Genomic DNA, 13,243 nt, shown 5'->3' with positions numbered 1-13,243 from the left:
AATACTGGAGTGGGTTGCCATTTCTTACTCATAGGCGTTATTTAATTCTGGTTTGCCCAACCAAAGTGGAATTTCCTAGAGAGAAAACAAGTCAATAGGTCAGCTTCCTCTGCCATCACTCACAGACTTAGCACAGGGCTGAGCACAAGGTGGGTCCTCAAGACATGTCTAGTAATTGACTATGTCTCAACCCGCAGATGGTAATTTAAATTCATACTTCCATTAGAAAATAAAGAGTTTGGTTAATGCCTGCTTGGGGCATAGGTGACAGAGTAGAAAGGAGTTAAGGATGACTTCAAACTTCACTTTCTCTTAACTTTTTCCCTTTCCCTTTTCCAAACTAGTTTACTTGCAGCCTCAAGACAAAACTAAGCTGGTACAACCAATGCAAGTGCATTTTCTCCAGAGTGCAGACTAATTTGGAACCACAAGAAATTTTTCCTGTCCATACCTGTGAAAAATTTCAGAAAACCATCCAACAGGGTCACCACTTCCCCTCTTGACAACAGCATAGATGATGAATACTGAGAGAACATAATTCTACAATGCCCAGCGTTTTGATATTCTATGTAAAGCTTCCAGGTCAACACGCTCCAAGGAAAAGTAAGTTGTTATATATATAAAGAAGTTCCACCATGCTGAAGGAGAGAGAGGCCGTATATAGAGAGAGGCCCTAGAGAAAGAGAGACTATAAAGAGAGAGAGCCCAGACATCCCTCAGCTCTCCTAGCCCAATGGAGGCCCCAGCCATGTGAGTGAAGCCATCTTGGATCCTTCAGTCCTTGTCAAGCTAACACCATATGGACCAGAGATGAGCCATTCTGCCATTCCCTGCCCTAATTTCAGAATCTTGAGTAAATAAAACATGGCTATTGTTTTATTTTTTTTCCAGCCACGGAATGTGGCTTACAGGATCTTAGTTCCCCTACCAGGGATCGAACCCAGGCCCGGCATTGAAAGCAGGATGTTCTAACCACTGGACCTCCAGGGAATTCCCAGCATGGTTGTTATTTTAAAATACTCAGTTTTATGGTGATTTATTAGCAATGGATAACTAAGCAATAAATAACTAAAACTAGGGATATACCCAAGGTCTTATGATTAGTGCTTCATGAAGATGAATCCCAAACCCAGTTCCTCTGATCAAACTTCAAATCTATTTTCAAAGCTAACCATTATAATTATGTTTAATTCATGTACACAAAATATTCTGTTCCCTAAGATATCCTTACCTACCATTGATGCTCAAAATGCCACACATAGATATTCAATTTTATGACGCCTGTTGAGATGCAAACACTACAGGATAATTAATAAGTATAGTTAATTATTCTATTAAAACTTAGTTGAAGATATTTATCAGACTTTTTTTTTTTTTTGGTTTTTTTTTTTCAGACTTTTTTGAGAAGAGGTTTTGATTAGCACCATGATTACTATATAATGTTTGAACTACCATACATTCTCTAGGTTTTTCTAATCACATTCTTTTTTAAATTTAGGGTTCTTTTCTCTGTAGGGATTATCAGTGAGTGGCGAAGAGGGAAGCCTACATATCAATAAATTCTTGACTACTGCTATGTGAATACCAAATTCTGGAAATATCTGCAACAGATTAAAATTCTAGGTTGAGATTTCCCAGTTTGAGTCACTTCTTTAGATGCTAAGAAAGTACAAACCAGTTTTAACATTAGTCAAAGTCAAACAAAGTTAGGAGAGTAAGTTTCCTAAAAATAAATCCATAATGTAAATAGATTCGCAAATAGAAATGATTTAGAGATTTTGCACTCTAAGAATTATTGCATCACTGCATTTCTCCAGTAGCACAGATAATAAATATTTGCCTTAAAAGAAATATGTAACCTCAATAACAAGGTAACATTCAAAAAATAACTTTAAACTTGTAGTTAAACATGGAGAATTTAATACAGTACCTGCTTAACTCCATTCCTTCCCAAATCTATTAAAATGACTTTAAATGGATAAACCTAAACCCAAAAGAACAAAAAGACTGATCAAGGAGAAAAGAGTTGATGAGAGAGCGCAACAAAATTTTGGAATCTGTAAAGCTGATGGACCATGTAGTTCAGAAATGCGTTTTCCTCACTTCTGAAGTTTTCCTTCTTGGGACAAAAAGAGCTCAGTTAGTGTAGCTGGGCCTCTCCCAGCCTTCTATTCATCCACCCTCAGTGGACTGTTCCACTTCTTCCATCCTCTGTTCTCCTGGGAGAGGGAGCTTGTTCATCAGCACACACACATTCTGCTGTGCTCCTCCACACTGAGGTCTGCCCCAGTCCAGGCTGCCTGGCTCTGGGGAACAGTTAACAGGCCCACAGACTCTCACACTAAGCTGCACCCTCCAATCTGGCCTCTGACAGTAATAAGGCCTCTAAAAGTAATAATTGACCTCCATATTTACTTCTTGCTTCATTTCTCAACTTGTTCAGGAATGTTCAGGAATGCTATTATGGGGATCCCCCTTAGAAATCCCATTAGACTAGAGGTAATTGCCCTAGCAGAAAGGAGAAAGTTGAAACTTTACTGTCTGCAGGAAATTGAAAGACAATCTGATTTACACTGTAGAACCTGACAAAGATGCTGAATTTGGAAACACTAAGAACCCTTGAAGATGAGGGTGAATGTAAGGCTAAAACAGAAGAAATGGCAAAAGGTCATGTTAAAAACAACTAAATTCCCTTCCCAACTCTGGCCCCTAGAGGTCAAAATAAAATACTCTAAACTCAGAGATACCAGGTATAACTAAGGTAGGTTAGATGTAATGAAAACCAGCAAAAAAAAAAAAAAAAAGTGAAAAATCTATATTTCAATGAGAATTCTCCTCGAAAAATCAACCCCTTTCTTTTCTCCATCTTACAGTTGGATGCAACTCCAGGTAAAAAAATTAGAGATTTCCTCTCTGGAGAAACTGATTAGCCTAGGACACAAGTCCAGACATCCTGACAAAATGGTAGGAAATGGCCAAATACCTGTTCCATCCCCTCACCGCCATGCAGTCTACCAACTTTCATACATGATTACACATGCCTTTTAAGTGTTTTTTATGTGCCTCACTCTTAAATGTGAATGGATAGGTAAAGATCACAGATATTTTAGAAAGCCCCTTTACATGAAAGAAAAGCCAAAAATAAACAGGAAAAAGAACTCAAGAAAACAGGAAAGGATACAGAAGAAACCAGGTTTCAAAAGAAAGCTTAAGTTAATATCATAAAGGATAATGTATTCATGAAAATAAAAGAAAATACTGCTGTAAGAAAAACACTCTTGGGACTTAACCTGGTGGTCCAGTAGTTAAGACTTTGCCTTCCAATGCAGGGGGTATGAGTTTGATCTTTAATCAAGGAGTTAAGAACCCACATCCCTCATGACCAAAAAATCGAAATGTAAAACAGAAGCAATACTGTAACAAATTCAATGAAGACTTTTAAAAAAAAATCCACATCCAAAAAACAAATCTTTAAAAAAAAATGACATTCTTAGAAGAGCTTGTAAAAATTAAAAATATGAACACAGAATGTAATAATTCAAAAGAAAGGAAGAGATAACGTTGAGGAAACCTCCCTGAAAGTAGAACAAAGAGCAAAGAAATAGAAAAATAGAAGAAAAAAGTTAAGAGTGTTAGAGATCAGTCCAGAAGATTCAACATACCATTGACAAGCACCTCAGATAGAGAACATATAAAACAAAATTTTTAGAGAAATAATATGAGAAACTGTCCCAGAGCTTAGGTATATAAGCTTTTAAACAAATGAGCCTATTGAGTATCCTTGCAAGAAATAAAAAAGACCAAGATGTGTTAAGATGAAATTACAGAAAATCTAGGATAAAGGAAAGAAATTAAAAAGCTCCCAAGAAGAGAGAAGCCAATCTAATTCAGAATCAGAGAATGGAGGGTTCAAAGAGGAAAATTCTTTTTAAAACATTATGATAAATTACCTTATATGTTTGAACATAATGAGAAAGGCGTTACACTTTCAACAGTGAGTTTCGAGATGAATAAGCAACTAGGAAACTAAACTAAAAGGAAAAAAAATCATTATCAGTTCAAGGGAAGATTAAAAGTTGTACAAGAAAGGAAATATAATACACTCCTTGACACAACTGTAACTATTGATGATAATTTAAATGCTAAATGCTGATTTAACTACAATTGTGGTTTAATAATTGGATCAGGAGGACAGGGTAAAAAAAAGTGTATAGGGGAGAGACTGTTGTGTAAAAGAGGTAAATCCTTATCTTTCATAGTTGAAAGCGCATAGATAATAATATCTAAAACTGAAAAATCAAGAAATAGCTCTATAAACGTATTTTTGGAAATCTAGAGTTGTAGACTAAAAGAAATAGTTTAAAAGTTGCAGTGATTGTCTCTAGGAAGTAGGAACTGGACATGGGGAAACAATGTTTTATTGTGACTTTTACTGATATATTTGACTTTTAAAACTGTGTATCTTACTATTTTGATAAAAATAAAAAACTAAATTTGCAAATAATACAAGGTAGCTAAGGACTGACTTGTGAACTATCTAGAAACACAACAAAACATATTGGGCAGATCAGCTATCTTCAAACCAGTATCCGCTTTTGTTATTCTGTGGTAGAAGATAAGAATATAGGTGTATTTTGACAGTGATAAGAGAGCAGACTCTATGATTTCAATACTTTCAGACCATTAAATTTTTGTGCCTTGCTTTACATCCCTGGATATGTTCTAGTGTCTCCTCATTTATAGTGTATGGGAACTTTAATAGAATTTGTATCCTGCTGTTCTGTGAAAATTGTATAAATCTTTATTATGTTGAATAGGTTCATAGTGCTTTCCAGGTCTACTATTAATATATCCTTCTACTTTTCTGTCTATTCTTTCTATTAATTTTTGAGAGTTTGATATTGAAACTCCAACTAAAAGTCTCAATTTATCTACTTAAAAAATAATTGTAATATATAGTAGAATTATATGTAATTTTGGGGGCTTTCCCCACAGCCCAGATGGTAAAAAATCCACCTGAAATGCAAGAGACCCAGGTTCAATCCCTGGGTTGGGAAGATCCCTTGGAGAAGGGAATGGCAATTCACTCCAGCATTTGTGCCTGGGAAATCCCACGGACGAAGGAGCCTAGCAGGCTACATCCATGGGGTGGCAGAGAGTCAGACACAACTGATGAACTAACACTTTCACTTTGATACATAACTTTGTTCTGTGTTTTCCAAGTGTTCTGTAAATGAGTTATCATACTTTCATAATTGAAAAAATAAAAAAGAGAAAAAAGAATATAGGCATATTTTGCTATGCAGAAATTTAGATTGCTATATCTAAACTTACAGTTACAAGATAGAGAACTTTGGGCAGGATGCTGGTATACTCTTCTGCCATGTGTTTCAAAAACTATGTTCTTTTGTTTCTTTATTTTTTTAATACAGTTTAGATTTTTGCCAAGGCCATGCTTGTGTTTCTATTTAACTTTAGCTCAATCAAACCCATGGCTTTCACAAAATATAAAAATCTTCGTAATCAAAGAGTTGAATGCAATTCTACTGAAATATATTGAAATTTGATAGAAGCTGGGTGACTGGTGGAATGTGATTTATTTAATTAGCATCTTCTCTTGCTTGCTATTTTGACCAGAAGTGTTTGCATTAGTATAAATTTCTATAGTATTATGATTTCTTATAGCATGATGGGTATTTTCAATATGTGTATTTGAAAAGCATGCTACATCACTAATGTAAACTTTACTCGTCTTTAAGCTAAAATTTTCTCCAAATGAGCACATCTCTCACTTTATACTCAAAGTCCATAAGAAGATAGGATTCATTGCACAGAAATTTAACCATGATACAAGTGAAATTTATGTCTGTGTGATAGCTAAAAGGTCACAAGAGAGGGAAAAAATACTGAATTTTTGCCGAGTTGGGGAAGACCAATTGCAGGGTCCTTTGTTTATCTCTCCAAAAAAAAGAAAAGAGTGACAATTTGTGTCTGTATCTCTGGAGGAGTATAACTTTAATGAAGCCAATACGGCAATAAATATAGCAAGAATCCTTAAAAAGTACACACCCTAAATTAAAACCAAAGTGAAATATCACTACACACCTACCAGAATGGTTACTCTTTTTTTTTTTTTCAACTGATTATATCAAGTGCAATGGAAACAGTGACAGACTTTATTTTCTTGGGCTCCAATTTCATGGCTCCAAGCCATGAAATTAAAAGACATTTCCTTCTTGGAAGAAAGCTAGGACAAACCGAGACAACGTATTAAAAAGCAGAGATATTACTTTGCCAAAAAAGGTCTGTATAGTCAAAGCTATGGTTTCTCCAGTAGGCATGTATGGATATGAGAGTTGGACTATACAAAACTGAGCACCAAAGAATTGATGCTTTTGAACTGTGGTGTTGGAGAGGACTCTTAAGAGTCCCTTGGACTGGAAGGAAGGAAATCAAACAAGTCAATAGTAAAGGAAAATAATCTTGAATATTCATTGGAAGGACTGATGCTGAGGTTGAAGCTCCAATACTTCGGCCACCTGAGGTGAAGTACTGACTTGCTGGAAATGACCTTGGTATGGGAAAGACTGAAGGCAGGAGGAGAAGGGGATGACAGAGGACAAGATGGTTGGATGGCATCACCAATTCAATGGACATGAGTTTGGGCAAGCTCTGGGAGATGATGAAGGACAGAGAAGCCTGGTGTGCTGCAGTCCATGAGGTCACAAAGAGCTGGAAACAACTGAGCGGCTGAACAACAGCAACAGATCAAGTACTGGAGCAACTGGAGCTTTCATACGTTGCTGGCAGGCAACAAAAACCGTACAACCACTAGGAAGCACAGTTTTGGCAGTTTCTGCAAAGCTAAACATACTGTTACACACAACCACACACAACACACAACCACACAACACACAACCCAGCACTACCTATTTCAGTTCAGTTCAGTCGCTCAGTTGTGTCTGACTCTTTGAGACCCCATGGACTGTAGCACACCAGGCCTCCCTGTCCATCACCAACTCCCAGAGTTTACTCACACCTGATCTGCCTCTTGAGAAATTTGTATGCAGGTCAGGAAGCAACAGTTAGAACTGGACATGGAACAACAGACTGATTCCAAATAGGAAAAGGAGTACGTCAAGGCTGTATATTGTCACCCTGCTTTTTTAACTTATATGCAGAGTTCATCATGAGAAACTCTGGGCTGGAAGAAACACAAACTGGAATCAAGATTGCCGGGAGAAATATCAATAACCTCAGATATGCAGATGACACCACCCTTATGGCAGAAAGTGAAGAGGAACTCAAAAGCCTCTTGATGAAAGTGAAAGTGGAGAGTGAAAAAGTTGGCTTAAAGCTCAACATTCAGAAAATGAAGATCATGGCATCTGGTCCCATCACTTCATGGGAAATAGATGGGGAAAGAGTGGAAACAGTGTCAGACTTTATTTTTCTGGGCTCCAAAATCACTACAGATGGTGACTACAGCCATGAAATTAAAAGACACTTACTCCTTGGAAGCAAAGTTATGACCAACCTAGATAGCATATTCAAAAGCGGAGACATTACTTTGCCAACAAAGGTTCGTCTAGTCAAGGCTATGGTTTTTCCTGTGGTCATGTATGGATGTGAGAGTTGGACTGTGAAGAAGGCTGAGCGCCGAAGAATTGATGCTTTTGAACTGTGGTCTTGGAGAAGACTCTTTAGAGTCCCTTGGACTGCAAGGAGATCCAACCAGTCCAATCTGAAGGAGATCAGCCCTGGGATTTCTTTGGAAGGAATGATGCTAAAGCTGAAACTCCAGTACTTTGGCCACCTCATGCGAAGAGTTGACTCATTGGAAAAGACTCTGATGCTGGGAGGGATTGGGGGCAGGAGGAGAAGGGGACGACAGAGGATGAGATGGCTGGATGGCATTGCTGACTTGATGGACGTGAGTCTCCGTGAACTCCGGGAGTTGGTGATGGATAGGGAGGCCTGGCGTGCTGTGATTCATGAGGTTGCAAAGAGTCAGACACGACTGAGCGACTGATCTGATCTGATCTGATCTGATGTTCATTGAGTCAGTGATGCCACCCAACCATCTCATCCTCTGTCGTCCCCTTCTCCTCCCACCCTCAATTTTTCCCAGCATCAGGGACTTTTCAAATGAGTCAGTTCTTTGCATCAGGTGGCCAAAGTATTGGAGTTTCAGCTTCAGCATCAGTCCTTCCAATGAATATTCAGGACTGATTTGCTTAAGGATGTACTGGTTGTATCTCCTTGCAGTCCAAGGGACTCTCAAGAGTCTTCTCCAACACCACAGTTCAAAAGCATCAGTTCTTAGGTGCTCAGCTTTCTTTATAGTCCAGCTCTCACATCCATACATGACCACTGGAAAAACCATAGCCTTGACTAGATAGACCTTTGTTGACAAAGTAATGTCTCTGCTTTTTAATATGCTGTCTAGGCTGGTCATAACTTTTCTTCCAAGAAGCAAGCGCCTTTTAATTTCATGGCTGCACTCACCATCTGCAGTGATTTTGGAGCCCAAGAAAATAAAGTCTCTCACTGTTACCACTGTTTCCCCATCTATTTCCCATGAAGTGATGGGACTGGATGCCATGTTTTTTGTTTTCTGGATGTTGACCTTTAAGCCAACTTTTTCACTCTCCTCTTTCATCAAGAGGCTCTTTAGTTCTTCTTCGCTTTCTGCCACAAAGGTGGTGTCATTTGCATATCTGAGGTTATTGATATTTCTCCTGGCAATCTTGATTCCAGCTTGTGCTTCATCCAGCCCAGTGTTTCTCATGATGTACTCTGCATATAAGTTAAATAAGCAGGGCGACAGTATACACCCTTGATGTACTCCTTTCCCAATTTGGAATCAGTCTGTTGTTCCATGTCCAATTCTAACTGTTGCTTCCTGACCTGCATACAGATTTCTTAAGAGGTAGGTCAGGTGGTCTGGTATTCCCATCTCTTTCAGAATTTTCCACAGTTTGTTGTGATCCACTCAGTTAAAGGCTTTGGCATAGTCAATAAAGCAAAAATAGATGTTTTTCTGGAACTCTCTTGCTTTTTTGATGATCCAGGGGATATTGGCAATGTGATCTCTGTTTCCTCTGCCTTTTCTAAAACCAGCTTGAACATCTGGAAGTTCAGAGTTCATGCACTGTTGAAGCCTGGCTTGGAGAATTTTGAGCATTACTTTGCTAGCATGTGAGATGAGTGCAATTGTGCGGTGGTCTGAGCATTCTTTGGCATTGCTTTTCTTTGGGATTGGAATGAAAACTGACCTTTTCCAGTCCTGTGGCCACTGCTGAGTTTTCCAAATTTGCTAGCATATTGAGTGTAGCACTTTCACAGCATCATCTTTTAGGATCTGAAATAGCTTAACTGGAATTCCATCACCTCCACTAGCTTTGTTCGTAGTGATGCTTTCTAAGGCCCACTTGACTTCACATTCCAGGATGTCTGGCTCTACATGAGTGATCACACCATAGTGATTATCTGGGTCATGAAGATCTTTTTTGTATAGTTCTTCTGTGTATTCTTGCCACCTCTTCTTAATATCTTCTGCTTCTGTTAGGTCCATACCATTTCTGCCCTTTATTGTGCCCATCCTTGCATGAAATGTTCCCTTGGTATCTCTAATTTTCTTGAAGACATCTCTAGTCTTTCCCATTCTATTGTTTTCCTCTATTTATTTGCACTGTTCACTTAGGACAGGTTTCTTATCTCTCCTTGCTATTCTTTGGAACTCTGCATTCACATGGGTATGTCTTTCCTTTTTTCCTTTGCTTTTCGCTTCTCTTCTTTTCACAGCTATTTATAAGGCTGCCTCAGACAGCCATTTTGCTTTTCTGCGTTTCTTTTTCTTGGGGATGGTCTTGATCATGGCCTCTTGTACAATGTCACGAATCTCTGTCCATAGCTGTCCAGGCTATCCGGACAATTATGTTGTCCATAGTTGTCTCTGTCTATCAGATCTAATCCCTTAAATCTATTTCTCACTTCCACTGTATAATCATAAGGGATTTGATTTAGGTCATATCTGAATGGTCTAGTGGTTTTCCTTACTTTCTTCAATTTAAGTCTGAATTTGGCAATAAGGAGTTCAGGATCTGAGCCACAGTCTGCTCTGTTTTGTTTTTGCTAACTGTATAGAGCTTGTCCATCTTTGGCTGCAAAGAATAAAATCAATCTGATTTTGGTGTTGACCATCTGGTGATGTTCATGTGTAGAGTCTTCTCTTGTGTTGTTGGAAGAGGGTGTTTGCTATTACCAGTGCATTCTCTTGGCAAAACTCTATTAGCATTTGTCCTGCTTCATTATGTACTCCAAGGCCAAGTTTGCCTATTACTCCAGGTATTTCTTGACTTCCTACTTTTCATTCCAGTCACCTATAAGGAAAAGGACATCTTTTTGGGGTGTTAGTTCTAGAAAGTCTTGTAGGTCTTCATAGAACCATTCAACTTCAGCTTCTTCAGCATTACTGGTCAGGGCATAGACTTGAATTACCATGTTATTGAATGGTTTGCCTTGGAAACGAACAGAGACCATTCTGTCATTTTTGAGATTGCATCCAAGTACTGCATTTCAGACTCCTGTTGACTATGATGGCTACTCCATTTCTTTGAAGGGATTCTTGCCCACAGTAGTAGATATAATGGTCATCTGAGTTAAATTCACCCATTCCAGTCCATATTAGTTCGCTGATTTCCTAAAATGTCAGTGTTCACTCTTGCCATCTCCTGTTTGACCACTTCCAATTTGCCTTGATTCATGGACCTAACATTCCAGGTTCCTATGCAATATTGCTCTTTACAGCATTGTATCTTGCTTCCATCACCAGTCATATCCACAACTGGGTGTTGTTTTTGCTTTGGCTCCATCTCTTCATTCTTTCTGAAGTTATTTCTCCACTGATCTCCAGTAGCATTTTGGGCACCTACTGACCTGGAGAGTTCATCTTTCAGTGTCCTTTCTTTTTGTCTTTTCATACTGTTCATGGGGTTCTCAAGGCAAGAATACTGAAGTGGTTTGCCATTCGCTTCTCCAGTGGACCACATTTTGTCATAACTCTCCACCATGACCCTCCATCTTGGGCAGCCCTACGTGGCATGGCTCATGGTTTCATTGAGTTAGACAAGACTGTGGTCCATGTGATCAGACTGGTTAGTTTTCTGTGATTGTGGTTTTCAGTCCGTCTGCCCTCTGATGGAGAAGGATAAGCAGCTTATGGAAGCTTCTTGATGGGAGAGACTGACTGAGGGGAAAACTGGGTTTGGTTTGATGGGCGGGGCCATGCTCAGTAAAACTTTAATCCAGTTTTCTGTTGATGAGTGGAGCTTGTTCCCTCCCTGCTATTTACCTGGGACCAAACTATGGTGGAGGTAATGAAGATAATGGTGACGTCCTTCAAAAGATCCCAAGCATGTACTGCTACACTCAAGTGTCCCCAGCCCTGCAGCAGGCCACCACCGACCCACGCCTCTGCCAGAGAATCCTGGACACTCACAGGCAAGTCTGGGTCAGTCTCTTGAGGGGTCACTGCTCCTTTCTCCTGGGTCCTGGTGCTCACAAGTTTCTGTTTGTCCCCTCCAAGAGTCTATTTCCCAGTCCTCTGTATGTTCTCAGGGATTCCCTGGTGGCTCAGACGGTAAAGTGTCTGCCTACAATGCGGGAGACCTGGGTTCGATCCCTGGGTTGGGAAGATCCCCTGGAGAAGGAAATGGCAACCCACTCCAGTACTCTTGCCTAGAAAATTCCATGGATGGAGGAGCCTGGTGAGCTACAGTCCATGGGGTCACAAAGAGTCAGACATGACTGAGTGACTTCACTTCACTTCACTTCACTTCTGTATGTTCTGGCAGCTCTGTGGTGGGGTTGATGGCGACCTCCTCCAAGAGGGTTTATGCCATACCCAAGTCTGCTGCACCCAGGGCCCCTGTGCCTGCAGCAGTCCACTGCTGACCCGTACCTCCACAGGAGATGCTCAAACACAGTTCTGTCTCAGTCTCTGTGGGGTCCCTGGATTTAGTCAAGAACAATAAATACATATGTCCACTCAAAAACCTGTACTTGAATGATTTTACCTGCAGTTGCTGAAAACTAAAAACAACCCACAGATTCTTCAACTAGTAAAAACTCAGCAGTAAAATGAAGCAAACTTCTAATATGCAGCAACATGAATGAATGCTGAGTGAAAGAAGCCCGTGTCAAAAGGCTATGCTGTATAATTTAACCCATAAGACAATCTGGGAAAGGCAAACGTATAAGGTCAGAAACAGATGAGGAATTATGTCCGGGACAGGGTGATGTCTTGATTATGATGGTGCTTACACTTCTTTATGTATTTGTCAAAACTCATAGGACTCTACACTAAAAAGGGTGAATTTTACTGTACATAAGTTATACTTCCAGAAACCTGACTTTAACAAAAGGAATGAGTGTGAAATTATCATAATAATTTTTTAAAGTATACACCCTCTTTTGATTTTACTTCTAGAAAACAGTTGAACAAATGTGTAAATCTATATGAACAAAAATATTCTAATTGAAGTATTGTTTGTCACAGGTAAAAATTGAAAAAAAAAAAAAAAACACTACCAGTCCAAAGCTACAGGATTCTTTAATCGGGTTTCTATTATACAATACTTTGCAGTTTAAATTTTTGACAGAGATATACACTTACTGATACAGAAAAATGCTCACCAAATAGTGTCAAGGAAAAAGGTTACAATTATGTATACAGTTTGGTCCCATTTTTGTAAAAAAAATGTATACACACAAAATATATACATTTAGTTATAGCTTCATAGAAAAAAATTGTAAGATAGCAGAATGGTAACAGACTTATCTCTAATTGGGAGAATTTTGAGTGATGTTATTTTTCTTTTTTGCTATTTTGAATCTTCTCTTTTCCTAAAAATGATCTTCTCTTTTCCTAAAAATAATCAGGTATTATTTTTTAAAATAATATTTAAGAGGAAAAAAGACAAGACACTGCTAAGATCTGATATTCTCTACCATTCTGGAGCCAACTCCAACATTTCCTTTTCATTTTTTAAAAAAGGAGTAAACAGTCAATTTTTCCCCATGTGTATGGATTTGTAACCAACCTGTGACAGCGCTATTTATATAAAATACATGAAACAATAAGCATGTTCGATAGTAGAAAATGAGGGAAAAGGGGAGAATTAATAACTGCATTTCACGTTTGCAGATGTTGCCCGGAAATGACTTGAAGCTTTAAAAA

The sequence above is a fragment of the Bos indicus genome, chromosome 3 (genome assembly GCF_029378745.1).
Source record: "Bos indicus isolate NIAB-ARS_2022 breed Sahiwal x Tharparkar chromosome 3, NIAB-ARS_B.indTharparkar_mat_pri_1.0, whole genome shotgun sequence".
Taxonomy (NCBI): Eukaryota; Metazoa; Chordata; class Mammalia; order Artiodactyla; family Bovidae; genus Bos; species Bos indicus.
Note: the sequence above shows the minus strand (reverse complement) of the source record.